This window comes from Gorilla gorilla, chromosome 17 (assembly GCF_029281585.2).
Source record: "Gorilla gorilla gorilla isolate KB3781 chromosome 17, NHGRI_mGorGor1-v2.1_pri, whole genome shotgun sequence".
NCBI classification, from domain to species: Eukaryota; Metazoa; Chordata; class Mammalia; order Primates; family Hominidae; genus Gorilla; species Gorilla gorilla.
In genome coordinates this window covers 19458487-19476100 of record NC_073241.2, presented here as the reverse complement: position 1 = coordinate 19476100, position 17614 = coordinate 19458487, and positions in this window count along the sequence as shown.

Here is a 17614-nt window from a genome sequence, read left to right as displayed (position 1 = left end):
GACTGGAATAGAATGGAATGGAATGGAAAGGAATGGAATGGAATGGAATGGAATGGAATGTAACGGAATGGAATGGAATGGAATAGATTGGAATCAACCCGAGTAGAACGGAATGGAATGGAATGGAATGGAATGCAAAAGAATGGAATGGAATGGAATGGAATGGAATGGAATGGAATGGAATGGAATGGAATGGAATGGAATCGAAAGGAATGGAATGGAATGGAATGGAATGGAATGGAATGGAATGGAATGGAATGGAATCAAACCGAGTAGAATGGAATGGATTGGAATGGACTGGAATGGAATGGAATGGAATGGAATGGAATGGAATGGAATGGACTGGAATGGAATGGAATGGAATGGAATGGAATGGAATGGAATGGAATGGAATGGAATGGAATGGAATAGAATCAACCCGAGTAGAACGGAATGGAATGGAATGGAATCGAATGGAATGGAATGGAATGGAATGGAATGGAATGGAATGGAATGGAATGGAATGGAATGGAATCAACCCGAGTAGAATGGAATGGATTGAAATGGAATGGAATGGAATGGAATGGAATGGAATGGAATGGAATGGAATGGAATAAACCCGAGTAGAACGGAATGGATTGGAATGGAATGGAATGGAATGGCATGGAATGAAACCAACCCGAGTAGAACGTAATGGAATGGAATGGAATGGAATGGAAAGGAAAGTAATGGAATGGAATGGAATGGAATGGAATGGAATGGAATGGAATGGAATGGAATCAACCCGAGTAGAATGGAATGGATTGAAATGGAATGGAATGGAATCGAATGGAATGGAATGGAATGGAATGGTATCAACCCGAGTAGAACGGAATGGATTGGAATGGATTGGAATGGAATGGAATCGTATGGAATCGAAAGGAATGGAATGGAATGGAATGGAATGGAATGGAATGGAAAGGAATGGAATGGAATGGAATGGAATAAAATTTAATGGAATGGAATTGAATGGAATGGAATGGAATGGAATTGAATGGAATGGAATCAACCCGTGTAGAATGGAATGGATTGGAATGGAATGGAATGGAATGGAATGGAATGGAATGGAATGGAATGCAATCAACCCGAGTAGAATGGAATGGATTAGAATGGAATGGAATGGAATGGAATGGAATGGAATGGAATCAACCCGAGTAGAATGGAATGGATTGGAATGGAACGGAATGGAATGGAATGGAATGGAATGGAATGGAATGGAATGGAATCAACCCGAGTAGAATGGAATGGATTGGAATGGAACGGAATGGAATGGAATGGAATGGAATGGAATGGAATGGAATCAACCCGAGTAGAATGGAATGGATTGGATTGGAATGGAATGGAATGGAATCGAACGGAATGGAATGGAATGGAATGGAATGGAATGGAATGGAATGGAATGAAATTTAATGGAATGGAATGGAATGGAATCGAATGGAATCGAATGGAATCGAATGGAATGGAATGGAATAGAATGGAATCAACCCGAGTAGAACGGAATGGAATGGAATGGAATGGAAAGGAATGGAATGGAATGGAATGGAATGGAATGGAATGGAATGGAATGGAATGGAATGGAATCAACCCGAGTAGAATGGAATGGATTGAAATGGAATGGAATGGAATCGAATGGAATGGAATGGAATGGAATGGAATCAACCCGAGTAGAACGGAATGGATTGGAATGGAATGGAATGGAATGGAATAGTATGGAATCGAAAGGAATGGAATGGAATGGAATGGAATGGAATGGAATGGAATGGAATGGAATGGAATGAAATCAACCCGAGTAGAACGTAATGGAATGGAATGGAATGGAATGGAATGGAATAAAATTTAATGGAATGGAATGGAATGGAATGGAATGGAATGGAATGGAATGGAATGGAATTGAATGGAATGGAATCAACCCGAGTAGAATGGAATGGATTGGAATGGAATGGAATGGAATGGAATGGAATGGAATGGAATGCAATCAACCCGAGTAGAATGGAATGGATTGGAATGGAATGGAATGGAATGGAATGGAATGGAATGGAATCAACCCGAGTAGAATGGAATGGATTGGAATGGAACGGAATGGAATGGAATGGAATGGAATGGAATGGAATCAACCCGAGTAGAATGGAATGGATTGGATTGGAATGGAATGGAATGGAATCGAACGGAATGGAATGGAATGGAATGGAATGGAATGGAATGGAATGGAATGAAATTTAATGGAATGGAATGGAATGGAATCGAATGGAATCGAATGGAATCGAATGGAATGGAATCTAATAGAATGGAATCAACCCGAGTAGAACGGAATGGAATGGAATGGAATGGAAAGGAATGGAATGGAATGGAATGGAATGGAATGGAATGGAATGGAATGGAATGGAATGGAATGGAATGGAATCCAATGGAATGGAAAGGAATGGAATGGAATGGAATGGAATGGAATGGAATGGAATGGATTGGAATGGAATGGAATCAACACGAGTAGAATGGAATGGATTGGAATGGACTGGACTGGAATGGAATGGAATGGAATGGAGTCAAATCAACCCGAGTAGAATGGAATGGATTGGAATGGAATGGAATGGAATCAAATGGAATGGAATGGAATGGAATTGAATGGAATCGAATGGAATGGAATGGAATGGAATGGAATGGAATGGAATGGAATGGAATCAACCCGAGTAGAATGGAATGGATTGGAATGGAATGGAATCGAATGGAATGGAATGGAATGGAATGGAATGGAATGGAATGGAATGGAATGGAATGGATTCGAATGGAATCGAATGGAATGGAATGGAATGGAATGGAATGGAATGGAATGGAATCAACCCGAGTAGAACGGAATGGAAAGGAATGGAATGGAATGCAATGGAATTTAATGGAATGGAATGGAATGGAAGGGAATTTAAAGGAATGGAATGGAATGGAATGGAATGGAATGGAATGGAATGGAATGGAATGGAATGGAATCAACCCGAGTAGAACGGAAAGGATTGGAATGGAATGGAATGGAATGGAATCGAATGGAATGGAATGGAATGGAATGGAATGGAATGGAATGGAATGGAATGGAAAGGAAATGAATGGAATGGAATGGAATGGAATAAAATTTAATGGAATGGAATGGAATGGAATGGAATGGAATGGAATCGAATGGAATGGAATGGAATGGAATGGAATGGAATGGAATGGAATGGAATGGAATCGACCCAAGTAGAATGGAATGGATTGGAATGGAACGTAATGGAATGGAATGGAATGGAATGGAATGGAATGGAATCAACTCGAGTAGAATGGAATTGAATGGAATGGACTGGAATGGAATGGAATGGAATGGAACGGAATGGAATGGAATGGAATGGAATGGAATGCAATGGAAAGGAATGGAATGGAATGGAATAGATTGGAATCAACCCGAGTAGAACGGAATGGAATGGAATGGAATGGAATGCAATAGAATGGAATGGAATGGAATGGAATGGAATGGAATGGAATGGAATGGAATGGAATGGAATCAAAAGGAATGGAATTTAATGGAATGGAATGGAATGGAATGGAACGGAATGGAATCAACCCGAGTAGAATGGAATGGATAGGAATGGACTGGAATGGAATGGAATGGAATGGAATGGAATGGAATGGAATGGAATGGAATGGAATGGAATGGAATCAACCCGAGTAGAATGGAATGGATTGAAATGGAATGGAATGGAATCGAATGGAATGGAATGGAATGGAATGGAATCTACCCGAGTAGAACGGAATGGATTGGAATGGAATGGAATGGAATGGAATCGTATGGAATGGAATGGAATGGAATGGAATGGAATGGAATGGAATGGAATGGAATGGAATGGAATGGAATGAAATCAACCCGAGTAGAACGTAATGGAATGGAATGGAATGGAATGGAATGGAAAGGAATGGAATGGAATGGAATGGAATAAAATTTAATGGAATGGAATGGAATGGAATGGAATTGAATGGAATCAACCCGAGTTGAATGGAATGGATTTAATTGGAATGGAATGGAATGGAATGGAATGGAATGGAATGGAATGGAATGGAATGGAATCAACCCGAGTTGAATGGAATGGATTGGAATGGAATGGAATGGAATGGAATGGAATGGAATGGAATGGAATGGAATGGAATGGAATCAACCCGAGTAGAATGGAATGGATTGAAATGGAATGGAATGGAATCGAATGGAATGGAATGGAATGGAATGGAATCAACCCGAGTAGAACGGAATGGATTGGAATGGAATGGAATCGAATGGAATGGAATGGAATGGAATCGAGTGGAATGGAATGGAATGGAATGGAATGGAATGGAATGAAATCAACCCGAGTACAACGTAATGGAATGGAATGGAATGGAATGGAAAGGAAAGGAATGGAATGGAATGGAATGGAATAAAATTTAATGGAATGGAATGGAATGGAATGGAATGGAATGGAATGGAACCGAATTGAATGGAATGGAATGGAATGGAATGGAATGGAATGGAATCAACACAAGTAGAATGGAATGGATTGGAATGGAATGGAATGGAATGGAATGGAATGGAATGGAATGGAATCAACCCGAGTAGAATGGAATGGATTGGAATGGACTGGAATGGAATGGAATGGAATGGAACGGAATGGAATGGAATGGAATGGAATGGAATGTAACGGAATGGAATGGAATGGAATAGATTGGAATCAACCCGAGTAGAACAGAATGGAATGGAATGGAATGGAATGCAATAGAATGGAATGGAATGGAATGGAATGGAATGGAATGGAATGGAATCGAAAGGAATGGAATGGAATGGAATGGAATGGAATGGAATGGAATAAACCCGAGTAGAATGGAATGGATTGGAATGGAATGGAATGGAATGGAATGGAATGGAATGGAATGGAATGGAATGGAATGGAATGGAATGGATTCGAATGGAATCGAATGGAATGGAATGGAATGGAATGGAATGGAATGGAATGGAATCAACCCGAGTAGAACGGAATGTAATGGAATGGAATGGAATGCAATGGAATTTAATGGAATGGAATGGAATGGAAGGGAATTTAAAGGAATGGAATGGAATGGAATGGAATGGAATGGAATGGAATGGAATGGAATGGAATGGAATGGAATGGAATGGAATCAACCAGAGTAGAACGGAAAGGATTGGAATGGAATGGAATGGAATGGAATCGAATGGAATGGAATGGAATGGAATGGAATGGAATTTAATGGAAAGGAAATGAATGGAATGGAATGGAATGGAATAAAATTTAATGGAATGGAATGGAATGGAATCGAATGGAATGGAATGGAATGGAATGGAATGGAATGGAATGGAATGGAATCGACCCGAGTAGAATGGAATGGATTGGAATGGAATGGAATGGAATCAAAAGGAATGGAATTTAATGGAATGGAATGGAATGGAATGGAACGGAATGGAATCAACCCGAGTAGAATGGAATGGATAGGAATGGACTGGAATGGAATGGAATGGAATGGAATGGAATGGAATGGAATGGAATGGAATGGAATGGAATGGAATCAACCCGAGTAGAATGGAATGGATTGAAATGGAATGGAATGGAATCGAATGGAATGGAATGGAATGGAATGGAATCTACCCGAGTAGAACGGAATGGATTGGAATGGAATGGAATGGAATGGAATCGTATGGAATCGAAAGGAATGGAATGGAATGGAATGGAATGGAATGGAATGGAATGGAATAGAATGGAATGGAATGAAATCAACCCGAGTAGAACGTAATGGAATGGAATGGAATGGAATGGAATGGAAAGGAATGGAATGGAATGGAATGGAATAAAATTTAATGGAATGGAATGGAATGGAATGGAATTGAATGGAATCAACCCGAGTTGAATGGAATGGATTGGATTGGAATGGAATGGAATGGAATGGAATGGAATGGAATGGAATGGAATGGAATGGAATCAACCCGAGTTGAATGGAATGGATTGGAATGGAATGGAATGGAATGGAATGGAATGGAATGGAATGGAATGGAATGGAATGGAATCAACCCGAGTAGAATGGAATGGATTGAAATGGAATGGAATGGAATCGAATGGAATGGAATGGAATGGAATGGAATCAACCCGAGTAGAACGGAATGGATTGGAATGGAATGGAATCGAATGGAATGGAATGGAATGGAATCGAGTGGAATGGAATGGAATGGAATGGAATGGAATGGAATGAAATCAACCCGAGTACAACGTAATGGAATGGAATGGAATGGAATGGAAAGGAAAGGAATGGAATGGAATGGAATGGAATAAAATTTAATGGAATGGAATGGAATGGAATGGAATGGAATGGAACCGAATTGAATGGAATGGAATGGAATGGAATGGAATGGAATGGAATCAACACAAGTAGAATGGAATGGATTGGAATGGAATGGAATGGAATGGAATGGAATGGAATGGAATCAACCCGAGTAGAATGGAATGGATTGGAATGGACTGGAATGGAATGGAATGGAATGGAACGGAATGGAATGGAATGGAATGGAATGGAATGTAATGGAATGGAATGGAATGGAATAGATTGGAATCAACCCGAGTAGAACAGAATGGAATGGAATGGAATGGAATGCAATAGAATGGAATGGAATGGAATGGAATGGAATGGAATGGAATGGAATGGAATGGAATGGAATCGAAAGGAATGGAATGGAATGGAATGGAATGGAATGGAATGGAATCAACCCGAGTAGAATGGAATGGATTGGAATGGAATGGAATGGAATGGAATCGAATGGAATGGAATGGAATGGAATGGAATGGAATGGAATGGAATGGAATGGAATGGATTCGAATGGAATCGAATGGAATGGAATGGAATGGAATGGAATGGAATGGAATGGAATCAACCCGAGTAGAACGGAATGTAATGGAATGGAATGGAATGCAATGGAATTTAATGGAATGGAATGGAATGGAAGGGAATTTAAAGGAATGGAATGGAATGGAATGGAATGGAATGGAATGGAATGGAATGGAATGGAATGGAATGGAATGGAATGGAATCAACCAGAGTAGAACGGAAAGGATTGGAATGGAATGGAATGGAATGGAATCGAATGGAATGGAATGGAATGGAATGGAATGGAATTTAATGGAAAGGAAATGAATGGAATGGAATGGAATGGAATAAAATTTAATGGAATGGAATGGAATGGAATCGAATGGAATGGAATGGAATGGAATGGAATGGAATGGAATGGAATGGAATCGACCCGAGTAGAATGGAATGGATTGGAATGGAATGTAATGGAATGGAATGGAATGGAATGGAATGGAATGGAATCAACTCGAGTAGAATGGAATTGATTGGAATGGACTGGAATGGAATGGAATGGAATGGAACGGAATGGAATGGAATAGAATGGAATGGAATGGAATGTAAAGGAATGGAATGGAATGGAATAGATTGGAATCAACCCGAGTAGAACGGAATGGAATGGAATGGAATGGAATGCAATAGAATGGAATGGAATGGAATGGAATGGAATGGAATGGAATGGAATGGAATGGAATGGAATGGAATCAAAAGGAATGGAATTTAATGGAATGGAATGGAATGGAATGGAACGGAATGGAATCAACCCGAGTAGAATGGAATGGATAGGAATGGACTGGAATGGAATGGAATGGAATGGAATGGAATGGAATGGAATGGAATGGAATCAACCCGAGTAGAATGGAATGGATTGAAATGGAATGGAATGGAATCGAATGGAATGGAATGGAATGGAATGGAATCTACCCGAGTAGAACGGAATGGATTGGAATGGAATGGAATGGAATGGAATCGTATGGAATCGAAAGGAATGGAATGGAATGGAATGGAATGGAATGGAATGGAATTGAATGGAATGGAATGAAATCAACCCGAGTAGAACGTAATGGAATGGAATGGAATGGAATGGAATGGAAAGGAATGGAATGGAATGGAATGGAATAAAATTTAATGGAATGGAATGGAATGGAATGGAATTGAATGGAATCAACCCGAGTTGAATGGAATGGATTGGATTGGAATGGAATGGAATGGAATGGAATGGAATGGAATGGAATGGAATGGAATCAACCCGAGTTGAATGGAATGGATTGGAATGGAATGGAATGGAATGGAATGGAATGGAATGGAATGGAATGGAATGGAATGGAATGGAATCAACCCGAGTAGAATGGAATGGATTGAAATGGAATGGAATGGAATCGAATGGAATGGAATGGAATGGAATGGAATCAACCCGAGTAGAACCGATTGGATTGGAATGGAATGGAATCGAATGGAATGGAATGGAATGGAATCGAGTGGAATGGAATGGAATGGAATGGAATGGAATGGAATGAAATCAACCCGAGTACAACGTAATGGAATGGAATGGAATGGAATGGAAAGGAAAGGAATGGAATGGAATGGAATGGAATAAAATTTAATGGAATGGAATGGAATGGAGTGGAATGGAATGGAACCGAATTGAATGGAATGGAATGGAATGGAATGGAATGGAATGGAATCAACACAAGTAGAATGGAATGGATTGGAATGGAATGGAATGGAATGGAATGGAATGGAATGGAATGGAATGGAATCAACCCGAGTAGAATGGAATGGATTGGAATGGACTGGAATGGAATGGAATGGAATGGAACGGAATGGAATGGAATGGAATGGAATGGAATGTAACGGAATGGAATGGAATGGAATAGATTGTAATCAACCCGAGTAGAACAGAATGGAATGGAATGGAATGGAATGCAATAGAATGGAATGGAATGGAATGGAATGGAATGGAATGGAATGGAATGGAATGGAATGGAATCGAAAGGAATGGAATGGAATGGAATGGAATGGAATGGAATGGAATGGAATCAACCCGAGTAGAATGGAATGGATTGGAATGGACTTGAATGGAATGGAATGGAATGGAATGGAATGGAATGGAATGGAATGGAAAGGAATGGAATGGAATGGAATGGAATAAAATTTAATGGAATGGAATGGAATGGAATGGAATCGAATGGAATGGAATGGAATGGAATGGAATGGAATGGAATGGAATGGAATGGTATCAACCCAAGTAGAATGGAATGGTTTGGAATGGAATGTAATGTAATGGAATGGAATGGAATGGAATCAACCCGAGTAGAATGGAATGGATTGGAATGGACTGGAATGGAATGGAATGGAATGGAACGGAATGGAATGGAATGGAATGGAATGGAATGTAACGGAATAGAATGGAATGGAATAGATTGGAATCAACCCGAGTAGAACGGAATGGAATGGAATGGAATGGAATGCAATAGAATGGAATGGAATGGAATGGAATGGAATGGAATGGAATGGATTGGAATGGAATGGAATGGAATGGAATGGAATGGAATGGAATGGAATGGAATGGAATCGAAAGGAATGGAATGGAATGGAATGGAATGGAATGGAATGGAATGGAATGGAATGGAATGGAATGGAATGGAATGGAATCGAAAGGAATGGAATGGAATGGAATGGAATGGAATGGAATGGAATGGAATGGAATGGAATGGAATGGAATGGAATGGAATCAACCCGAGTAGAACGGAATGGATTGGAATGGAATGGAATGGAATGGAATGGAATGGAATCAACCCGAGTAGAATGGAGTGGATTGGAATGGAACGGAATGGAATGGAATGGAATTGAATGGAATCGAATGGAATGGAATGGAATGGAATGGAATGGAATGGAATGGAATGGAATGGAATCAACCCGAGTAGAACGGAATGGAATGGAATGGAATGGAATGGAATGGAATGGAATGGAATGGAATGGAATGGAATTTAATCGAATGGAATGGAATGGAATCGAATGGAATGGAATGGAATGGAATGGAATGGAATGGAATGGAATGGAATGGAATCAAATCAACCCGAGATGAATGGAATGGATTGGAATGGAATGGAATGGAATGGAATGGAATGGAATGGAAGGGAATGGAATGGAATGGAATGGAATGGAATGGGATGGAATCAAATCAACCCGAGTAGAGTGGACTGGATTGGAATGGAATGGAATGGAATGGAATGGAATGGAATGGAATGGAATGGAATGGAATTGAATGGAATCCAATGGAATGGAATGGAATGGAATGGAATGGAATGGAATGGAATGGAATGGAATGGAATGGAATCAACCCGAGTAGAACGGAATGGAATGGAATGGAATGGAATGGAATGGAATGGAATGGAATGGAATGGAATGGAATGGAATGGAATCGAATGGAATGGAATGGAATGGAATGGAATGGAATGGAATGGAACGGAATGGAATCAACCCGAGCAGAATGGAATGGATAGGAATGGACTGGAATGGAATGGAATGGAATGGAATGGAATGGAATGGAATGGAATGGAATGGAATCAACCCGAGTAGAATGGAATGGATTGAAATGGAATGGAATGGAATGGAATGGAATGGAATGGAATGGAATGGAATGGAATCAACCCGAGTAGAACGGAATGGATTGGAATGGAATGGAATGGAATGGAATCGTATGGAATCGAAAGGAATGGAATGGAATGGAATGGAATGGAATGGAATGGAATGGAATGAAATCAACCCGAGTAGAACGTAATGGAATGGAATGGAATGGAATGGAATGGAAAGGAATGGAATGGAATGGAATGGAATAAAATTTAATGGAATGGAATGGAATGGAATGGAATGGAATGGAATGGAATGGAATGGAATGGAATGGAATGGTATCAACCCAAGTAGAATGGAATGGTTTGGAATGGAATGTAATGGAATGGAATGGAATGGAATGGAATCAACCCGAGTAGAATGGAATGGATTGGAATGGACTGGAATGGAATGGAATGGAATGGAACGGAATGGAATGGAATGGAATGGAATGGAATGTAACGGAATAGAATGGAATGGAATAGATTGGAATCAACCCGAGTAGAACGGAATGGAATGGAATGGAATGCAATGCAATAGAATGGAATGGAATGGAATGGAATGGAATGGAATGGAATGGAATGGATTGGAATGGAATGGAATGGAATGGAATGGAATGGAATGGAATGGAATGGAATCGAAAGGAATGGAATGGAATGGAATGGAATGGAATGGAATGGAATGGAATGGAATGGAATCAACCCGAGTAGAATGGAATGGATTGGAATGGACTGGAATGGAATGGAATGGAATTGAATGGAATGGAATGGAATGGAATGGAATGGAATGGAATCAACCCGAGTAGAATGGAATGGATTGAAATGGAATGGAATGGAATCGAATGGAATGGAAAGGAATGGAATGGAATCAACCCGAGTAGAACGGAATTGATTGGAATGGAATGGAATGGAATGGAATCGTATGGAATCGAAAGGAATGGAATGGAATGGAATGGAATGGAATGGAATGGAATGGAATGAAATCAACCCGAGTAGAACGTAATGGAATGGAATGGAATGGAAAGGAATGGAATGGAATGGAATGGAATAAAATTTAATGGAATGGAATGGAATGGAATGGAATGGAATGGAATTGAATGGAATCAACCCGAGTTGAATGGAATGGATTGGAATGGAATGGAATGGAATGGAATGGAATGGAATGGAATAGAATGGAATGGAATGGAATCAACCCGAGTAGAATGGAATGGATTGGAATGGAATGGAATGGAATGGAATGAAATGGAATGGAATCAACCCGAGTAGAATGGAATGGATTGGAATGGAACGGAATGGAATGGAATGGAATGGAATGGAATGGAATGGAATGGAATGGAATGGAATGGAATCAACCCGAGTAGAATGGAATGGATTGGATTGGAATGGAATGGAATGGAATCGAACGGAATGGAATGGAATGGAATGGAAAGGAATGGAATGGAATGGAATGGAATGAAATTTAATGGAATGGAATGGAATGGAATCGAATGGAATCGAATGGAATCGAATGGAATGGAATGGAATAGAATGGAATCAACCCGAGTAGAACGGAATGGAATGGAATGGAATGGAAAGGAATGGAATGGAATGGAATGGAATGGAATGGAATGGAATGGAATGGAATGGAATGGAATCCAATGGAATGGAAAGGAATGGAATGGAATGGAATGGAATGGAATGGAATGGATTGGAATGGAATGGAATCGAATCGAATGGAACGGAATGGAATGGAATGGAATGGAATGGAATCCAATGGAATGGAATGGAATCGAATGGAATCAACCCTAGTAGAATGGAATGGATTTTAATGGACTGGAATGGAATGGAATGGAATGGAATGGAATGGAATGGAATCAACCCGAGTAGAACGGAATGGATTGAAATGGAATGGAATGGAATCGAATGGCATAGAATGGAATGGAATGGAATGGAATGCAATGAAAAGGAATGAATTCAACCAGAGTAGAACGGAATGGAATGGAATGGAATGGAATGGAATGGAATGGAATGGAATGGAATGGAATGGAATGAAAAGAACCGGAGTAGAAAGGAATGGAATGGAATGGAATGGAATGGAATGGAATGGAATGGAATGGAATGGAATGGAACGGAACGGAATGGAATGGAATCATCAACCCGAGTAGAACGGAATGTAATGGAATGCAATGGAATGGAACGGAATTCAATGGAATAGAATGGAATGGAATGGAATGGAGTGGAATGGAATGGAATAGAATGGAATCGAATGGAATCGAGAGGAATAGAATGGAATAGAATGGAATCAACCCGAGCAGAACGGAATGGACTGGAATGGAATGGAATGGAATGGAATGGAATGGAATGGAATGGAATGGCATGGAATGGAATGGAATCGAATAGAATGGAATGGAATGGAATGGAATGGAGTTGAAATCAACCCGAGTAGAACGGAACGGAATGGAATGGAATGGAAAGGAAAGGAATGGAATGGAATGGAATTTAATGGAATGGAATCGAATGGAACGGAATGGTCAACCCGAGTAGAACGGAATGGAATGGAATGGAAAGGAATGGAATGGAATGGAATGGAATGAACCCGAGTAGAACGGAAAGGAATGGAATGGAATGGAATGGAATGGAATGGAATGGAATGGAATGGAATGGAATGGAATGGCATGGAATGGAAAGATCAAACCGAGTAGAACGGAATGGAATGGAATGGAATGGAATGGAATGGATTGGAATGGAATGGACCCGAGTAGAACGGAATGTAATGTAATGGAATGGAATGGAATGGAATGGAACGGAATGGAATGGAATGAAATGAACCCGAGTAGAACGGAATGGAATGGAATGGAATGGAATGGAATGGAATGGAAGGGAATGGAATGGAATGGAATGGAGTGGAGTGGAATGGAATGGAATGGAATGGAATGGAATGGAATGGAATGGAATGGAATGGAATGGAATGGAATGGAATGATTAACCCGAGTAGAATGGAATGTAATGGAATGCAATGGAATGGAATGGAATTCAATGGAATAGAAAGGATTGGAATGGAATGGAGTGGAATGGAATGGAATAGAATGGAATCGAATGGAATCGAGCGGAATGGAATGGAATAGAATAGAATAAACCCGAGCAGAACGGAAAGGAATGGAATGGAATGGAATGGAATGGAATAGAATGGAATGGAATGGAATGGAATCGAATAGAATGGAATGGAATGGAATGGAATGGAATGGAATGGAATGGAATGGAAATCAACCCGAGTAGAACGGAACGGAATGGAATGGAATGGAATGGAATGGAATGGAATGGAATGGAATGGAATGGAATGATCAACCGGAGTAGAACGGAATGGAATGGAATGGAATGGAATGGAATGGAATGGAATGGAATGGAATGAAATGGAATGGAATGGAATGAACGCGAGTAGAACGGAATGGAATGGAATGGAAAGGAATGGAATGGAATGGAATGGAAAGGAATGGAATCAACCCGAGTTGAATGGAATGGATTGGAATGGAATGGAATGGAATGGAATGGAATGTAATCAACCCGAGTTGAATGGAATGGAATAGAATGGAATGGAATGGAATGGAATGGAATGGAATGGAATGGAATGGAATGGAATCATCAACCCGAGTAGAACGGAATGTAATGGAATGCAATGGAATGGAATGGAATTCAATGGAATAGAATGGAATGGAATGGAATGGAGTGGAATGGAATGGAATAGAATGGAATCGAATGGAATCGAGTGGAATGGAATGGAATAGAATGGAATCAACCCGAGCAGAACGGAATGGAATGGAATGCAATGGAATGGAATGGAATGGAATGGAATGGAATGGAATCAACCCGAGTAGAATGGAATGTATTGGATTGGAATGGAATGGAATGGAATCGAACGGAATGGAATGGAATGGAATGGAATGGAATGGAATGGAATGGAATGGAATGAAATGGAATGGAATGGAATGGAATGGATTGGAATGGAATGGAATCGAATGGAATGGATTGAAATGGAATGGAATGGAATGGAATGGAATCAAATAAACCCGAGTAGAATGGAATGGATTGGAATGCAATGGAATGGAATGGAATGGAATGGAATGGAATTGAATGGAATGGAATGGAATGGAATGGAATGGAATGGAATCGAATGGAATCGAATGGAATGGAATGGAATGGAATGGAATGGAATGGAAAGGAATGTAATGGAATGGAATCTACCGGAGTAGAATGGAATGGATTGGAATTGAATGGATTGGAATGGAATGGAATGGAATGGAATCGAATGGAATGGAATGGAATGGAATGGAATGGAATGGAATGGAATCAACCCGAGTAGAACGGAATGGAATGGAATGGAATGGAATGGAATGGAATGGAATGGAATGGAATGGAATGGAATGGAATGGAATTTAATGGAATGGAATGGATTGGAATCGAATGGAATTGAATGGAATGGAATGGAAGGGAATGGAATGGAATGGAATAGAATGAAATCAACCCGAGTAGAACAGAATGGAATGGAATGGAATGGAATGGAATGGAATGGAATGGAATCAAATGGAATGGAATGGAATCAACCCGAGTAGAATGGAATGGATTGAAATGGAATAGAATGGAATGGAATGGAATGGAACGGAATGGAATGGAATGGAATGGAATGGAATGGAATGAAATCAACCCGAGTAGAACGTAATGGAATGGAATGGAATGGAATGGAAAGGAAAGGAATGGAATGGAATGAAATGGAATGGAATGGAATGGAATGGAATGGAATGGAATGGAATGGAATGGAATGTAACGGAATGGAATGGAATGGAATAGATTGGAATCAACCCGAGTAGAATGGAATGGATTGAAATGGAATGGAATGGAATCGAATGGAATGGAATGGAATGGAATGGAATCAACCCGAGTAGAACGGAATGGATTGGAATGGAATGGAATGGAATGGAATCGTATGGAATCGAAAGGAATGGAATGGAATGGAATGGAATGGAATGGAATGGAATGGAATGGAATGGAATGAAATCAACCCGAGTAGAACGTAATGGAATGGAATGGAATGGAAAGGAATGGAATGGAATGGAATGGAATAAAATTTAATGGAATGGAATGGAATGGAATGGAATGGAATGGAATGGAATGGAATGGAATGGAATGGAATGGAATGGAATGGAATGGAATCAACCCGAGTAGAATGGAATGGATTGGAATGGAACGGAATGGAATGGAATGGAATGGAATGGAATGGAATCAACCCGAGTAGAATGGAATGGATTGGATTGGAATGGAATGGAATGGAATCGAACGGAATGGAATGGAATGGAATGGAATGGAATGGAATGGAATGGAATGGAATGAAATTTAATGGAATGGAATGGAATGGAATCGAATGGAATCGAATGGAATCGAATGGAATGGAATCTAATAGAATGGAATCAACCCGAGTAGAACGGAATGGAATGGAATGGAATGGAAAGGAATGGAATGGAATGGAATGGAATGGAATGGAATGGAATGGAATGGAATGGAATCCAATGGAATGGAAAGGAATGGAATGGAATGGAATGGAATGGAATGGAATGGATTGGAATGGAATGGAATCGAATCGAATGGAACGGAATGGAATGGAATGGAATGGAATTGAATGGAATCCAATGGAATGGAATGGAATCGAATGGAATCAACCCGAGTAGAATGGAATGGATTGGAATGGACTGGAATGGAATGGAATGGAATGGAATGGAATGGAAAGGAATGGAATCAACCCGAGTAGAACGGAATGGATTGAAATGGAATGGAATGGAATCGAATGGCATAGAATGGAATGGAATGGAATGGAATGCAATGGAAAGGAATGAATTCAACCAGAGTAGAACGGAATGGAATGGAATGGAATGGAATGGAATGGAATGGAATCAACCCGAGAAGAATGGAATGGATTGGAATGGACTGGAATGGAATGGAATGGAATGGAATGGAATCAAATCAAGCCGAGTAGAATGGAATGGATTGGAATGGACTGGAATGGAATGGAATGGAATGGAATGGAATGGAATGGAATGGAATGGAATGGAATGGAATGGAATCAAATCAACCCGAGTAGAATGGAATGGATTGGAATGGAATGGAATGGAATGGAATGGAATGGAATGGAATGGAATGAAATGGAATGGAGTGGAATAGAATGGAATGGAATGGAATGGAATCAACCCGAGTAGAATGGAATGGATTGGAATGGAATGGAATGGAATGGAATGGAATGGAATGGAATGGAATGGAATGCAATCAACCCGAGTAGAATGGAATGGATTGGAATGGACTGGTCTGGACTGGAATGGAATGGAATGGAATCAAATCAACCCGAGTAGAATGGAATGGATTGGAATGGAATGGAATGGAATCAAATGGAATGGAATGGAATGGAATTGAATGGAATGGAATGGAATGGAATGGAATGGAATGGATTGGAATGGAATGGAATGGAATGGAATCGAATGGAATGGAATGGAATGGAATGGAATGGAATGTAATGGAATGGAATGGATTCGAATGGAATCGAATGGAATGGAATGGAATGGAATGGAATGGAATGGAATGGAATCAACCCGAGTAGAACGGAATGAAATGGAATGGAATGGAACGCAATGGAATTCAATGGAATGGAATGGAATGGAAGGGAATTTAAAGGAATGGAATGGAATGGAATCGAATGGAATCGAATGGAATGGAATGGAATGGAATGGAATGGAATGCAATGGAATGGAATGGAATGGAATGGAATGGAATCAACCCGAGTAGAACGGAAAGGATTGGAATGAAATGGAATGGAATGGAATGGAATGGAATGGAATGGAATGGAATGGAATGGAATGGAAAGGAAAGGAATGGAATGGAACGGAATGGAATAAAATTTAATGGAATGGAATGGAATGGAATGGAATGGAATGGAATGGAATGGAATGGAATGGAATGGAATCGACCCGAGTAGAATGGAATGGATTGGAATGGAATGTAATGGAATGGAATGGAATGGAATGGAATGGAATGGAATGGAATCAACTCGAGTAGAATGGAATTGATAGGAATGGACT